Genomic DNA, 17,328 nt, shown 5'->3' with positions numbered 1-17,328 from the left:
GTACTTCAAACACTACTGAAGTGCATTTCCAGGATGAGGCCACAATTTCAAGAGGAAAGACAGGTGGTTCTTGTTGTACGAAATTGATCACCTATTCTGCACTTGCTGTGAAGTAATTTCTGATAAAACGCCATCCATCTTACTCTCCTGATCTAGAACCAGACTCCTTCCTATTTCCCAAAATGAAAACTGCCCTCAAAGGAAAAAGATTTCAGGATGGTGAGGACATAAAGAATAATGTAACTGCCAAACTGAACATTATCTCTTTGGATGCCTGACTCTTTTCAGAAACTTTTAGAATGGTGTAATACGTGCATTCAATCAGATGGTGATTACTTTGAATAAAAATAGAACTATTTTTGGGCTACTTCATTTTATATGAAGGACATCTTTTTAATTGTATTGAAGTTCTTTTTATTGTACCAGTACGGGAACTTTATTGCCATACCTTGCATAGTTCACTGTGCAGTGCAGACAGGCTGCTAGGGCAGCTAATATTGACTGTGTAAATGATACACAGGGATTTTGCCACCAGGAGAAAGGAGGCAATTATCCTGTTATATAAGGCAATGGTTAGGCCAAATTTTAAGTACTGCAATCAGGTCTAGAAGTCTCATTTGTATCACTAAGAGTACACATAAGAGTACCAAAAAAAGACTCGTTATTCAGGTATCAATTATGCAAATTGTGGCATCTGGAAACTAAGCACCTGCATGGAGAGCTAAGGCTACAAATGGATTGAGTAGACTAAATGCTGATTGCATCCTCATTCTTGCAGAGAACATGCCAGAGGGAATAAATTTAAAGTGAGGAAGGTTGATTGTAGGATGACCGTGGTTGATTGTAGGATGACCGTGGTTGATTGTAGGATGACCGTGGTTGATTGTAGGATGACCATGGTTGATTGTGGAAATTTGCTTTCAGCCAGAGGATAGTTGATTGTTGGAACAAAAATTTCCTGTGGTGTTGTGGAAGTAGGTAGTTTTAAGAAATTTAAGGAAGAACTAGACAAATTATTACAGGGGATGTACATAAGATGTGGGAAGTGTTTTGTTTTTTTTTTTTGTTGCTTCCTTGTAATCATTTGCCACCAAAAACATAATAATTACGTTGTCAAACAATAGTGTTTAAAGTAGAATAAACCTTTGTCCATTTAATTTATGAATAAAGATGATAAATTACAACAAAATTATTACCACCTAATTGATATAATCTAATTACTGATTCACAATAACAAAAACATTTTCCTTCTCTAATAAAGCCATTAAATGACACTAATTATTAAGCCCATGCAATACTGATATAAGGAGCACAAAAACAGATTGCAATTTGCTAATTATTTATTTTTTTTTTTTTGGATTGATGTGTATCAGTTCCTGACTACTAGGGAATCAACAGGTAAAGCAGGTAATGGGATTTAGCATAACTATTTTTAGTGGTGCTAGAATTACTGAACTTTTATTTTTGCCTACTCTATAAAGTTCCTGGGGTTAATATATTCCCCATAACAGTTTAACAAAAAAAAAATTAGTGTTAATCATAGAATAAACAAAAAATATATATATTTTTTGGTGTTTGATTAGTTCTAATTATTTTAAATTCTTATACAAATCTCAAAGCTTCATGAACATTGCACACTGTTAGAGCACTGACTATGTGTGTGTGTCATTGCAATATGAACATTTTCATGAAGTTAGTTATACGTTGTAACATAAAAGAACAGTGGTACTTGGAAAAAAAAAAAAAAAAAAAAAGTATAAAAATGGTTTGTCACTTCTTGTAAGATAATTAATTACTTTAACTAATTCCTTTAAATACAGGAATTTAGCCAAGTGATAGCAGGAATATGTACCTGCTTGTTCCCAGTCATGGAGATGTTCATAATATTTGGTTTTTTTTTTAACAATAAAAGAAAGTAAGAATTAATTCCAGGCACAAAATAAAATATACAACAGCCAATACTTTATATACACAAAGTTTATTAAAATACAGAAACCCTACATAAAAATTTAAATACAGTTAGTTTAGCGTTCTTTTAATATGAATAAAACACAAAATAATCAGCAGAAGTATGAGAAGTACAAATACAATTACTGCTGGAAAAAATAAAATAAAATAAAATATACAACAGCCAATATTTATATAGTAATAGTATTTTCCATATAGTGCAAGGAAGTCAAAGGCTTTTTATGGCAAAAAAAAAAAAAAAAAAGTAGATAAGAAAACACAAATTATATGCTTCCCTCTCAACACAGGTAAGCATCCAGTTGATCTTTGAATTTATTCATACTGTCAGCCTCAACTACCTGCAAAGGCAGCTTGTTCCAGCTATCAATGACTCGCTGGCTAAAAGAAAACTTTCTACAATCTAAACCTCAAAATCTGTAATTTAAATTTATGATACCTAGTTCTGGAATTTTTTAGAACAGTGAGAAATCCATCTTCATTTATTTTACTAATCCCTCTCAGAGCCTTATAAATCTTAGTCAGTCACCTCTGAGTGCCTGGTTACCAAGCTCTGTAGCCCATATAATCGGAGTCTTTCCTTATACAGTCATCCTTCTGCCAATCTCACCATTCAAGTTGCCTATCCTTGGACCCTTTCAAGAAGCTCAACGTCTTTTTTCAGATGAGTTCTCCACACTTGAACACAGTATTCCAAATGTGGTCTTACAACTGCCTTATACAATGGGATTATGACCTTCCTATCTCTACAGGATAGCATTCGAAAAATCATCAATAGGACACCATGGGCTTTCCTGGCTGCCTGTTCACACTGTTCAGAAAACTTCATATCTGCCCATATTGTAAATCCCAGGTCCCTTTCCTCCTCCACTGTTTTTAATTCAACCCCATCAAATGTATAATTTATTTGTGCGTTGCTATACCCTAAGTGTAAGACCTACACACTTGGGGAATATACACACAATTTGTTCAAATATATGAAACCCCAAGGGCTCACATCTGGTGAGTATGGGTTTGGCACATCCAGGGTCCTGAGCTGAATATCATCATTCTTCCCTTTCTTAGTGATTCCTTTCTACTTATCTCTTTCTCTCTCTCAGGGTAATAGGGAAATTTTTTTTTTGGCCAGTGCAGCATAAGCCCCAGGCTTCCTTGCACCATATGGCTAATAATAAAAATAATAACTTTAAATACTGTTAGTTGGTCTTTCTTAGTATCTGCCTCACTGATTATGAATAAAGAACAAAATGATTAGCAGAAGTATGAGGGCTGTTAAATAAAGATTGATCATAATATTTTCATGAACAACCATACTGTTTGCTATTTCTGGGTGGGTGGATGCTGCATCATGACAATGCAAGACCTCACATTGCTCATACTGTTATTGAGTACTTAGCCAGCATTAATATGAAATTTGTTTCTCATCTGCCCTACAGTCCTGATCTTTCGTCCTGTGATTTTTTAAATTTTTTTTTTTTATTTCCAAAGTTAAAGAAGGAGCTGCGAGGAAAATGTTCCCAATCATCAGAAGTTGTAAAGATGACAAAGGCATTCCCAAATGCATGACAAAAAATGGCTTCCACCATGTTTTTGAAGAATGGCAGAAACATTGAAGTAAGTGCATTTCATCAAATTGGGGACTACTTTATGGCTGATTAATAGTTTTGTGGGGGAAAAAAAATTATGATCATTCTTTATTGAACAGCCTTTGTAGAAATCTATTGTTGGTTGCCAGAAATCCCCAATCCTGAAATAAGAGAGGGCAACCTGTTTTTATGGAAATTTGTAAAGATTACAATAGACAAGAAACACAATACACTGTTTTTGAAAAAGATAAAGATAAGAGAAAAATAAGGAAGAGATAAGAAACCAGTGTTTAAACTTGTTAGGATCAAAAGATATTGAGTACAGAACAAAAATAGTGTTCTAAGGTTGTGTTCATATTTTCCAAAACTACTGCCTTTTAAAAAAAAAAAAAAACGTCTGGTCATAATATATTTTCCTTCGTAGATAATAAAGTTTACTATATAGCAATATAATTATAAGTCTCAAAGTAAAGACATCATCATCATCATTCGTCGCTTTCTTGGTGATTCCTTTCTTCTCTCTCTCTCACAGTAACTCAATTTTTTTTTGACAGTGCAGCATAAGCCTCAGGCTTCCTTGAACCATATGGCTAATAACAATAATAATAATTTCAATTTTTATTCATTTTCAATGAATGTGTATGAATTGTTTCACATACTGGGAAGTAGAGCAAGGCAATTTTACACGAAAATGTTTGTAGATCTCATGCACACATTCCTCTGCTGCTAACATTATGTTGGGACAAGATGTGGTGTACCTAGAGTTTACAAATTTACTCATAATTCTGAAAGCAATAATGTTAAATGGAATGTAAATGTTTTCTTCATCACCAGAAATATATCTCAATTTAACCACAGATGTATTGTGAATTTTCTATTATAAGTTAAAGGAAAGTTAAAGAAATTGAGAGTAGGAGTGTGCTATAGGCCTAATGACTCTGATGAGTATAATAAGAAACTGTACAGGGAAATAGAGTGGGCTAGTAAATCAGTCTTATAATGGGGGATTTTAATTTCCCAGATATTGACCGGAATTTGTGGGTTGGTCACTCGCACACTAGCAAGGCTTTTGTGGATTTATTGGATGAGTGTTTTCTACATCAGCATGTTTGGGAGGCAACTAGAGGGAGTAATACTCTTTATCTGATTATCAGTAGAGATTCTTCATGCATTAAGAATCTGCAGATAAAGGAACCACAAGGTGGCAGTGATCACAGTGTGCTGAAGTGGGATTTACTCAAAGAGGTAACTACCATCAGGAGTAAAGGGAAGGGTTTTTGCTTTCGTAAAGGCAACTACAATGGTCTGAGAGAGTATTTAAATTCTATACAGTGGGACCAACTGATGATGTTACCAACAGCAAATTCAAAATGGGAAGCATTCAAAGAATTATCTTGGAAGCTACTAGGCTTTACATACCAACTAAGAAATATTGTTCAAGGTTTAGGCCTAAATGGATATCAGATGAACTAATGAGACATATGGCAGAGAGGAAAAATGCATGGGATACATATAAATTAATGGGTGACATGGAAGCCTATGACAGATATAAGCTGGTCTGTAACCAAGTCACAAAGGAGATTAGGCAGGCAAAGGCAGATTATGAGAAATCCTTGGCAAAGGATGAAAAGAAAAACAGAAAAGAGTTCTTTACCTATGTAAACTCTAGAAGGAAAGGGATGAATCAGATTGGTCCACTGGATATTGATGGTTCAACTATTGATGATCCTGCTCAGGTGGCTAACAAACAAAACAAGTATTTTACATCTACATTCACATATGAGGAGTTATTCAGGAAGGAGAATGCCAGAGGTGAAGTAAACTCTGGCAGTGAGCTACATGATTTTGTAATACCTGAGAGGAAAGTGGAGGAGAAATTGTTGAGGATAAACATAAAAAAGGCACCCGGGGTGGATGGGATCTATCCAGTTATATTAAAGGAGGCAGCAAAGGAAGGAAGCAAACCCTTAGCCATAATTACTAGAGCTTTTTTGGACTCAGGGGAGATACCCATAGACTGGAGATGTGCAAATGTGACCCCAATTCACAAAGGAGGATCAAAGGCTGACACAAGTAATTATAGATCTGTGAGTTTAACTTCTGTTCCAGGAAAATTATTGTAGGCATTGGTTAAAGAAGCGCTGCAGGATCATCTAGACAAGACTTCAGTTATAGCTCGGACACAGCATGGTTTTGTTAAGGGAAAGTCTTGCCTGACCAACTTGATGGATACTATGATGCAGTCACAAAACAACTGGATGCAGGGAATAACTTTGATGTTATATATTTGGATCTTAGAAAGGCTTTTGATACTGTTGCACATGGAAGACTGCTGCACAAATTGGAGCAGTGTGGCATTGGATGCTACTATGGCTAAAGGGGTGGTTGAGGGAGAGAAGACAGAGTGGTAATCAATGGACACTGCTCATTATGGACTAATGTTATTAGCGGAGTCCCTCAGGGTTCAGTGTTGGGTCCATTGTTGTTTTCTGTATTTATAAATGATATTGATGATGGTATATCAAGCTTAATGTCCAAGTTCGAAGACGATATAAAGGTTGGCAGGGTTGTTAAGGACACTACTGACAGTATACGGCTGGAACAGTATCTGGAAAGGTTGAGCAGATGGGCTGAGAGGTGGCAAATGAAGTTTAACATTGACACATGTAAAGTACTACATATGGGAAACAGTAACCCCACAGCAACGTATCAACTCTGTGGTACTACACTGACAGTGGTAGAAAATGAAAAGGACCTGGGGGTAATTGTGCAGGCAGATATGAAGTTTTCTGAGGTGATCTGACAAAGGTGTATAAAGCCTTGAATGGTTTTAGCATGCTCAATGCTGATGAGATTCTTCCTCTTGCTCAGAATAATCACCTGAGAGGGCATAAATTCGAATTGAGGAAAGACAGCTGTAGGACAGATGTGCGGAAGTTTGCCTTTAGCCAGCAGGTAGTTGGTTGGTGAAACAGACTTCCATCCCTTGTTGTGGAAGTTGATAGCCTAAATAAATTTAAGGCTCAGCTGGACAGGTATTTCAAATGAACGAAGGGGTGAAATGGAAGTGTTTTTTTTTTTTTTTTTGGCTGATGCTGCATAAGCTTACTTTCTTGCATCATATGCCTTTACTAATGCTAATTTCAAATCAATTCTTAATATATTTTCTTCATTAGAAAGGGGATCCTACCGCCAGAATTATATGTAACACTAAAAATTCCAGCCTACTATGCTAGTGATTTTCTTATATCTTAATTGTCGCCTCCCCTCTTCCCCTGGGCCCTGTTGGAGCACAATCATTAATTAAGCAAATGAGCAGATATTGGAAAAACATTTTGCTGATGGACTTTTGGGAATGTTAAATTACATATAAGCAGCAATTTCGGATTTAGCTGATTATACATAAAACAAACAAAGCACTTAATTCTATTTATAATACACACAACATTTCACATAACAATAGAGACAAATAGAAGACAAACCTGTCTTCAGAATCGGAGGCAGATTAGGACAACAAAAAAATTTTACAATAGGTCTCCAAGCAGCAAAATTATAGAACTTGCACAAATTTTAAAGATTACCTTATATCATTCTTAAATTTATGGGGGGGGGGAGAAATGCTGATAAAAAGACAAATTTATAAAATTTCTTGTTTTGGATATTTCTGCCACATCAACTGTATTGGTCATAATTGTGTTTCGGGTCAAGATGCAACACTTGAAGAAACACAGAGCTTGTAGAAAGGGTTCAAAGAGCAACCAGAACTAGTCAGGGGATGCTATTCAATGTCCATATTAAGAACAGCTTAAAGGTGCAAAGCTTGGAAACTAAACATCTCATGGGAGCACCTGACTGAGGTATATAAGGTACAAAAAAAGAGCATCAGTAAAATGAAAGTGGAAGGCATTTTTTCACTGGAAGAATAAAACAACTAGAGGATCATAAATATAAAATTTTGGGAGTTAAAGGCCAGATCTTATGGAGTTTACCTTCATACAGCATACTGCAGATCACTGGAATAGTGTTTGCCTGACTGCCTACCATGGTTAGAGTTTGGTAAAGTTCAAAGTGGAATTGGATAGCCTCTTTTTTAGCAATGGAGAAGAAGTGACCGAGTTTTTTCTTTGTTTTTTTTTGGCATATGCAGAAAAAGTCTGTTCCTTGCATTATAATAATAATGCAGACTGACACTTTACTGACATTTCAACAAAATACAGCAACTCCCCGACTTACAAAAATTTGACTTTACATAAGTTTTTGCCGGCCAGTGCAAACTTTAAAAAATTGTGAAACATATTTTGCATCCCATAGGAATAAATGGAAGTATCGTGAAAATATCGTAATGTGAACCCAATAACACTGTTTTTTTTTTCTGTAATTCATTCCAAATCCTTGGAAGTTGAAAATTTCGCTATATTACTAAGACATTTATCTCTCTAAAAGGTCATATTTATAGTGGAAATTGCACTACACTTTCAACGTTATCATATGTTCCCGTTATAAGGATCAATTTTTAACATCTTTGTGATATTTTTCTAAAGCACGTTTCTGGAGGTCACGACCAAAAATTAATAAAAACAATTTGCACTTTCCGGGTTATTGGGCTTTTCTGTTAGCGCAATCTATTATAAATGGGTAGTAATTCCGATCTTATTGCATTTGCGATCATCCCGATAACCAGAATTCTGTGAGTTTTTACTTTACAGTATTATAATGAAATGTGTTCCCCTTTACTGAAATCTTCAATCATATAAAAAACAAATTTTCAGAAACTTCTCTTCATTCCTATTTACTTATTACATTGGCGAAGGAGAAAGGGACCAACGGAAAGTGCAAATGGTGGTAGGGAAACGAAACAAAATTGATTTAGAAATGAAGATGAAAATGATTAAGAAGTATGAAGCAAAACAAAGCTTGTCATCTATTGCACGGAATTAGGTTTCGTTGCTACAACAGTGAATACTATTTTAAAGGCCAGTGCATGTATAAAAGAACATGTCAAAGGATCAATGCACTTAATTTCAACAGTGATCACAAAACAGCATTCAGGTGGTATATTGAAGATGGAAAAGCTATTAATAATATGGATGGAAAATCAGATTCCGAAACAAGTGTCCCTGATTCCAATGGCCATTCAAGCAAAAGAAAGAAGTACAGTAAACCCCCGCTATTCGTGGGAGTTACGTTCCTGAGAAATGTCGTGAATACCAAAAACGCGAATACTGAGTTATGGCTCCCATAGTAATAAAGGGGGTTCGTTCCAAAGTATGAAATATATAAGAAAAACTAGTCTAAAATTTTGTCTACGTATGTATTATATGTACCTTCATAATATGACTATGTACATAGACAGTACATAGTGAAATGCAAGCATATGGCATCGAAATGAAAATAAGAAACAATTTAATATTAAATGTAATATTTATTAGAAATTTCAAACAAATCTTTCAAACCAGCGCCTTTGCTAACTAAAAAACTTATCCCGCCAGTGCTATCACCAGTTTCGCTAAAGTGTTGATAAAGGAGTTTTGGCTTTTCACAAATGATGAGTGAACTTAACGGAATTTTATTTTGAGTTCGGTCTTCTATCCACAGATTTAAAGCTTTTCCATTTTTTCTAATTTAACATCACGAGTTACAGAGCAAATTTTTGAAGCAATTAGCGCGTTTTCACGGACACTACGGCGGATTTTTTCTTCCAATTTCTTGATTGATCGTATACCACTGACTCATTGATTTTATAATGTTTTGCCACTGACGAGACACTTTCACCGTTAGAAATTTTGTCTAATAACTCAATTTTATTCGCTAATGTCATCACCTTCTTTGATCTTTTCACATTATAAATTTATTCAATTTATAAGCATATAAATTAAAAGCAAGCGCATAACAACTGAACAAGCGCATAACAACTGAACAAGGATTAGCAAGAAACATCCACGCTCGTGATTTTGTTACCTCTCTCTCTCTCTCTCTCCCCCCCCACCCACTGAGCGCTGTTTTGACCGGGAAAGATAATTTTAGCCACGCCTATGTTTTTTTATGGCGGAAAATGTTCACAGCTTTAAAATTCACATTTTTTTATTTCATTTTATATTAAATCAGCAACCGCGAATACAAATACCGCAAACAGCGGGGGTTTACTGTATTTATGAAGATATTAAGGATAAGTACAGCGAACCCCAAGCCAAGTTAATGGCAAGCATGTGGTTTAATAGGTTCAAGCATCATGCTGGTTTCCACATTAAAGTATGCGGTGAAGTTACCAGTGCCAATTCTGCAGCTGCAGAGAAATTTTGTGATGTGTTGGAAAACATTATTGATGACTTTGGCTATTCAATGCAGCAAATTTTTAACGTTGACAAGACTGCTCTGTATTGGAAAAAAATGCCTGATCGAACATACATTGCCAAAGAGGAAAATACAATTCCAGGTTTCAAGATGCCAAAAGATATGCCACGCTCTTGCTTGAGGCTAATGCAGTGGGAGATTACAGATTAAAACCACTGCTTGTGTACCATTCTGGAAATCCTAGTGCATTTAAGGGCATCCATAAAAATCACAAGACCCATGCATTTCCGATCGAACCAGAGAGCAGGGATAACAATATCTCTCTTTGAGGATTGGTTTAAATGCTGCTTCATTCCTGAGGTTGAAAAATATTGTAAAGACAACGAAAATTCCTTTCAAGAGTTTGCTTCTATTAGATAATGCTCCTGGACATCCTACGCATCTAGATGATTCTAATTCGAACATGAGAGTCATATTTCTACTGCCAAACACGACTTCACTCATCCAACCTATGGATCAGGGTGTTATTTCGAATTTAAAAGTATAATATTTATGCACAACATTTGTTCAGGCATTGTGTGTGGTGAGAAAAATTTTACCATGAATATTTACCATGCCATCTTAAACATTAGTAAGGCCTGAGAGGAAATTATTAAAAGTTGTTTAAATGGTGCATGGAAGAAAATATATCCATGGCACAAAAAAGGCTTCGAAGGATTTCAAAAAGACGAATCATATGAAGAAGTTACAGATAAGATTGTTAAAGGTTGCAGAGCAACTTCAGTTGGAGGATGATGCCAAAGACGTGGAGGAGTTAACAGAGGAAGAAGAGAAGGAATTATCTAACGAAGGACTTATTGACTTGAAGGCAGTGATAGTGAAAGAAGAAAATGCTGACGAAGTTCAAGATGAACCAAATGAGGAGCTGAGACATGTCATCACAAGCGAGATGGCAATAGCATTTTGTGAAACTGCATCCGCAATGGAGAGGTTTGAGAAGATGGATCCTGACAGCGAACGATTCTTAAAAGTTAACAGAGGTGTGAATGATATGCTTGCTTACCACAAAGAAATCTACAATGAAAAGAAAAACGCCACCGTCCAGTCATCCATTAATATGTTCTTTCGTAAGGTTGAGCAGCCGACCCCTTCTAAATCTCCAAACCCTCAGCCTCCCCAGCAGCATACTTATCAGCTGAAGACATCGATTCTGGCGCCTCCGTAGCCAGGTGGGAAGGAGCAGCAGCAGTGTGTGGCACACGCTTCTTGATTAGACCGGGGTTCGAGCCCGTCACCACCAAATACGAAGGATGCGGAAAGGTCAGGGAATGACCACCGCATATCCCGGAGCAATATGGCCTTAGTTGCTAATGCTCCTAAAAACCAAATAACAATCAATCAATCAACATCGATTCTGGCAACGATGCTTGAGAGGTAAAACTTACTGACATTATGCCTTTCTCCTCTCTTTTTTTGTAATTTTATAATTTTGAATTTTTTTTAAATTGCACACTTTTGTCATTTTTCCTGTGCATGAAATAAAAAATTGAATAAATACAATAAATAATTCTATTCACATGTTCATCTAATGTTTCTTTTTTGATTCAATCAATTCAGTGAGCACAGTTGCGAGAGCTGCACAAGCATGGGGGAAATTCAGACTTATGTAAAATCCGACTTACATAGCGTTCCAACGTAAAGTAGGAAGTTCCTGTTAAAAAAAAAAAAACAATTGGGCAAAGTAAAGGGAAATAAAGTTCATTCACTATGGCCTTGCACTATGCTTATTTTACAAATACAAATAAATACCGCCCTCTCTATTGTTTTTCCCTTTACAGCAATTCAACATTCATCTACTCATTAGCTCTAAGAAAACAAAATAAATAACAATGCAGTCGAAGTAAAATAGTTTAAAATAAAAATCATGTCCTGCACAGATAAGCAAATATACAATTGATAATCACGGAATGGATTAAGGTTCCACTGTATATATACACATAGCAAGTAAAAAGACTAAAAATGAATAATAATAATAATAAACACTACTTACAAAAATAAATGTTTAATAAAAGATGGTTTTTATTAATAGGGAATCCAGCATAAGATACCCTATACCAATAGCACTGAAGGCCATGAAATGGGCACTATTCTACACAATATGGATTATCTGAATTTCATTCTGTTCCATCCTTGAAAATAATACTTCAGATTACTTTGTATGTGAAATAACAAAAAAGTAATCTGTCTTATTTGAAATCACGTGTGTGCATGCATGCAAGCTGGCAGGCACAAAAACTCCTAAATAATGATTTCTAGAGCATTATATGGTAAAAAGGACACTGAATAGAAAGTAACTCTCCACAAGTGAGAGGATTTTTTTATTCCAAAACACCACAAGAAATAGCTCAATCATTGAGTAAACTGCATGCTTGCACCCACACACACGCGCGTGCACACACACACTTTTTTTAATTAGTACAATTAACCTAAAACATTTTGAAATTACTGGTGTGCATGAGAATAAATGAATCACAGAAAATGAGATGCTGCTAGAGTCTAGCAGACAAAACCAAAGTTACAGTATATATTCCAATGAATATAATTTTAGTAAAGTATTCATTGTGTTTGTCTTTACTAATTATGGACAAAGTTTACAGCTACCTAAGAGAGCACATTTGAGCCTGAAATGATAAATCCAAGTCTAAGAGAAAATTAAACATTTTGCAAAAATAGAAAACACACCTGCTTTCCAGAAAACTTCCGGGAAAAGGAAAAGCCAGAGTGTATCTATATCTGACAGATTATTATTTTATTATTATTATTAGCCACATAATGCAAGGAAGCCTGAGAATTATGCTGCACCAGCCAAAAAAAAATTTCCTGGGTGTGCAAAGCCCATACTCACCACATGTGAGCCCCTGTGGGGATATGTTTGGCGACGCCTTTCAAAAGGGTAATGCATCATCATACTAGCCAGATATCCCTCTAAAAACGCCGCCGTAGCCTAGCGGTCAGGCGCACGGGTGCATAAGTACACGTGCCTTGAGTGACCAGGGTTCAAGCCCGTGACTGCTGAATACGGTGCTGTTTCTTGTAATCTGTCTATCTTGTGAACTCCTCTGACCGTTTGGTCGTCCCGGAGTATAAACAGAAAAAAAAATTTATTTATTTTTATTTAATTATTATTAACTCTACTGGCAAATGAAGCAAGAAAGCAAGTTCATCCTTTTATTATTTATTAATTATTTATTTTATTTTATTATTATTTTATTCTTTTTTTTTTTTGGTGGCTGGTGCAGAATAAGCCTTAGGCTTCCTTGCACACCATATAGCCATTACTATTAGAACATCAGTGGAAAAAAAACAAAAAACCACCCAACTCATTAGCAGAAGCATATTATACAAGAAAGCAAACTTATAGAGCAGGGGTGGCCAACGAGTCGATCGCGGATTTAATTTCGGTCGATCACGACGAATTAAATATACAGTTTACAGCTACCTGAAGTTCCTGTAAAAAAAAAATCCCTCGATTTGTGCACCTTGTGCAATGTAATTTTTGAGATGGTAGATCGTGGCACATTTTGAAGAAAAAAAGTAGACCACATCACAAATTAAGTAGGCCACGCCTGTTATAGAGCATTAACGAAAAAAAAAAAAAAAAAAACCCTAACCATTTCACCCATCCATTCGCTCCAAAAGTTTGTTCAGTTCTTCCTTGAATTTATTTAATCTATCAATTTCCACAACAACAGAACGAAATTTGTTCTGGCAATCAATCACATGCTGCCTAAAAACAAATTCTGCACATCTATTCTGCAACTGTAATTCCTCAATTTGAATTTATGCCCCCTCAAGTGCATAATCTGAGCAAGAGGAAGAATCCCATCAGCACTGAGCTTGCTCAAACCATTCAAAGCCTTAACACCCCCAATCAGATCACCTTGCAGGTGCCTAGTCTCCAGACGCTGCAATTTGCAGAACTTAAAACCTTTCTCCATAAGAGCACTCCTTTGTTCCCCTCACCAGTCTTGTTGCCGTTCTCTGTACTCGTTCTAGCAACTCTACTTCCTTTCTAAATGAGGCCTCCAGACCTGTACGCATATTCAAGGTGTGGCCTGACCATTGCCTTATGCTATTTGGTTTGGTTTTTTTTTTTTAGGAGCATTAGCAACTAAGGCCATATTGCTCTGGGATATGCGGTAGTCATTTCCTGACCTTTCCGCATCCTCCGTATTTGGTGGTGACGGGCTCGAACCCCGGTCTAATCAAGAAGCGTGTGCTGCGCACTGCTGCTCCTTCCCACCTGGCTATGGAGGCGCCTTTGCCTTATGCAAGGGGATAATCACCTCCTTATCCCTTCTAGCAAATCATCTGTCCATCACCTGTAATAATATTTCTAATTCTTAAAATTTATTCAAACTATCTACTTCACATCACCAGATGGTAATTGTTTCAAATGATTGAAATCCAATGTTTGTCCATGTATCCTTTTTCACTGTGTGTGTGTGTGTGTGTGTGTGTGTGTGTGTGTGTGTGTGTGTGTGTGTGTGTGTGTGTGTGTGTAGCAGTCTTCCACGAAGAACAGTATCAAAAGCTTTACTGAAATATAAATATATTATGTTGAAATATCCTTTAGCCCAACAATTCCATGCTGTGATTTCCATATAATTCCATTCCTGTTAAGATGATCCTGCAATACTTCTTGCACCATTAACACCATTATTTTTTCTGGAAGTGAGGTCAAGCTTACAGATATGCAATTACTCATGTTATCCTTGATTCTTTCCCCTTTGTGAATAGGAGACATTTGCATACCTTCAACTTATAGGAACTTCTCTTGAATCCAAGGATGCTCTCATATGATGAGAGCCTTGTCAATCAATTCAGCCTTGAAGAGACTGTGGTAGAATTTAGGATAGAATTTTTTTCAGCATGGTCTGTGCCTGTTAACAGGAGAGACTGCTTCTACAGGGATGGGATACACTTAAATAGAAAGGGTGCAAGAATATTTGCTAATGCTATTAAGGCAGTGTTAGGTGGGTCGGAAAACTGCTAGCTATGGGGGATACACAGACTAATAGATTAACAATAGCCACAGGCAGAGGTGAAAGTGATTCTTGCACTGACCTAGATAAAACATCAGTAGGAAGATGCTGTTTTTAATATAAGTTGTCTACATATTCAATAACTAACATGTGAAATTTCATTCACGTAGGTGATCGTACACCAGAGGTGGAGCCCAGAACCTACGTGAATGAAATTTCACATGTTAGTTATTGAATATGTAGACAACTTATATTAAAAACAGCATCTTCCTACTGATGTTTTATCTAGGTCAGTGCAAGAATCACTTTCACCTCTGCCTGTGGCTATTGTTAATCTATTAGTCTGTGTATTTTACATGACCAACATGTAGCATTTTACATGACCAACTGCAAGTGTCTAAGGTCTCCAAACGATGGGTTCCAAGATTGCTGATGCCTTTGCAGAATGCAATGTTCTCGCCAAACTATTGGATTTGTGCTACTGTGGCAGCCACCCTATTCTCCTGAATTAGCACCGTCACTTTTCTTCTTGTTTCAAGAAATGAAGAAACCATTGTGTGGATACCAGTTTGATTCATCCCAGGAAGTCATCAATGAAGTAGAATCGTGGTTTCAGGCAAAAGTGCAGACTTCTATGATCAGGGCATTCAACAACTGATCCACAGACAGGAGAAATGTGTTAACTATACAAGGGTTTTTACATAAAAAAGGATTAAAGTACTTGTGAAGTTTCACCTTTCTAGGGCTATTATTTCTAGGTAAGGGTACGAACTTTTTGATACCTCCTCGTAATTGTATGCACACATATACTTGCATGTACACCAATACTAGTAGTATAATAAATAAATTTGAAGAATTTGAACTGCTGATCAAGATATCAAAGGCAGATATTGGTAGGATATGTCAGAGAGATATAAGAAATGCAGGATTTGAATTTGGGAAGTACAATGCCTCTGATGAGTACAATGAACAACTGTACCAAGAAATAGAGTGGGCCAGTAAATCAGAATGTCTTATAATGAGAGATTTTAACTTCTCAGATATTGACTGGAACTTGTGGGTTGGTCACTCACACATTAGCAAGACTTTTGTGGATTTATTGGATGACTGTTTTCTACAGCAGCATGTTCAAAAGGCAACCACAGAGAGTAATACTCTTTATCTGATTATCAGCAGTGATTAGCATTAGATGAGGTATACGATGCAAGAAAGCAAGCTTTTACAGCATCAGCCAAAAAAAAAACAAAAAAAAACCCCTCCCATTTCACCCCTCCATCCGTTCCAAATGTCTGTCATTCATGTATAAAGAAACTGCAGATAAAGGAACCACTAAGTGGCAGCAATCACAGTGCACTGATGTGGAATTTACTTAAAGATGTAACTACCATCACGGATAAAGGGAAGGGTTTTTGCATTCGTAAAGGTGACTATGGTTGTCTCAAACAGTTTTTAAATTCTAGGCAGTAGGACCAATTGATAAGGTTACCAATGGAAAATTCTAAATGGGAAGAATTCAATGAATTAATCATGGAATCTACTAGGCTTTTTGTACCGATTAAGAACTACTGGTCAGGGTTTAGGCCTTAATGGATGTCAGATGAATTAATGAGACTCGTGGCAAAGAAGAAAAATGCATGGGATGCATATAAATTATCAGGCGACACAGAAGCCTGTGGTAGATATAAGCTAGTCTGTAATCAAGTCACAAATAAAGTTAAACAGGCAAAGGCAGATTATGAAAAATCTTTGGCAAAGGATGCAAAGAAAAGACAGCAATGACTACTTTACTTATGTAAACTTTAAAAGGAAGGAAATGAATCAGATGGGAGCACTTAATATCGATGGTTCAACTGTTGATGATCCTCATCAGGTAGCTGACAAACTGAATAAATAGGCAGTAGGACCAATTGATAAGGTTACCAATGGAAAATTCTAAATGGGAAGAATTCAATGAATTAATCATGGAATCTACTAGGCTTGGAATCAACTACTACTCTGACAAACTGAATAAATATATTGCATCTACATTCAGACATGAGGAATTATGTAGAGAAATGGAAGCCAGATGTTTATCAAACTAATAGGGAGCTAAATGATTTTGTAATAACAGAGGATTGTGAGGAGAAATTGTTGAGGTTAAACATAAGAAAGGCACCTTGAATGGATGCAATCTGTCCAGTTATACTAAGGTAGGTAGAAAAGAAAGTAGACAAACCCTTAGCCATAATTATGAGAGCATCCTTGGATTCAGGGGAGGTCCCCATGGCCTGGATATGTGCAAATGTATTGGCAATTCACAAAGGGGATCAAAGAGGTGACATGAGCAATTAGAGACCTGTTAGTTTAACTTCTATTCCAGGGAAAGTAATGGAGTCACAGGTTAAAGAAGCATTACAGGATCATCTAGGCAAGGTTGTAGTCATAGTTTCAGAAACAACATG

General features: G+C 36.4%; 1 protein-coding gene across 1 annotated transcript in view; it reads right to left on the bottom strand.

Annotated features, from left to right (window-relative positions):
* The window catches only part of Usp32 (Ubiquitin specific protease 32), an 837,997-nt gene that overhangs the window by 781,148 nt on the left and 39,521 nt on the right, over positions 1 to 17,328 (bottom strand). The gene's annotated exons all lie outside the window — the stretch shown is intronic.

This window comes from Mastigoproctus giganteus, chromosome 1 (genome assembly GCF_048544385.1).
Source record: "Mastigoproctus giganteus isolate SK-2022 chromosome 1, ASM4854438v1, whole genome shotgun sequence".
Taxonomy (NCBI): Eukaryota; Metazoa; Arthropoda; class Arachnida; order Uropygi; family Thelyphonidae; genus Mastigoproctus; species Mastigoproctus giganteus.
Note: the sequence above shows the minus strand (reverse complement) of the source record. Positions and strands in the feature narration are given on the sequence as shown.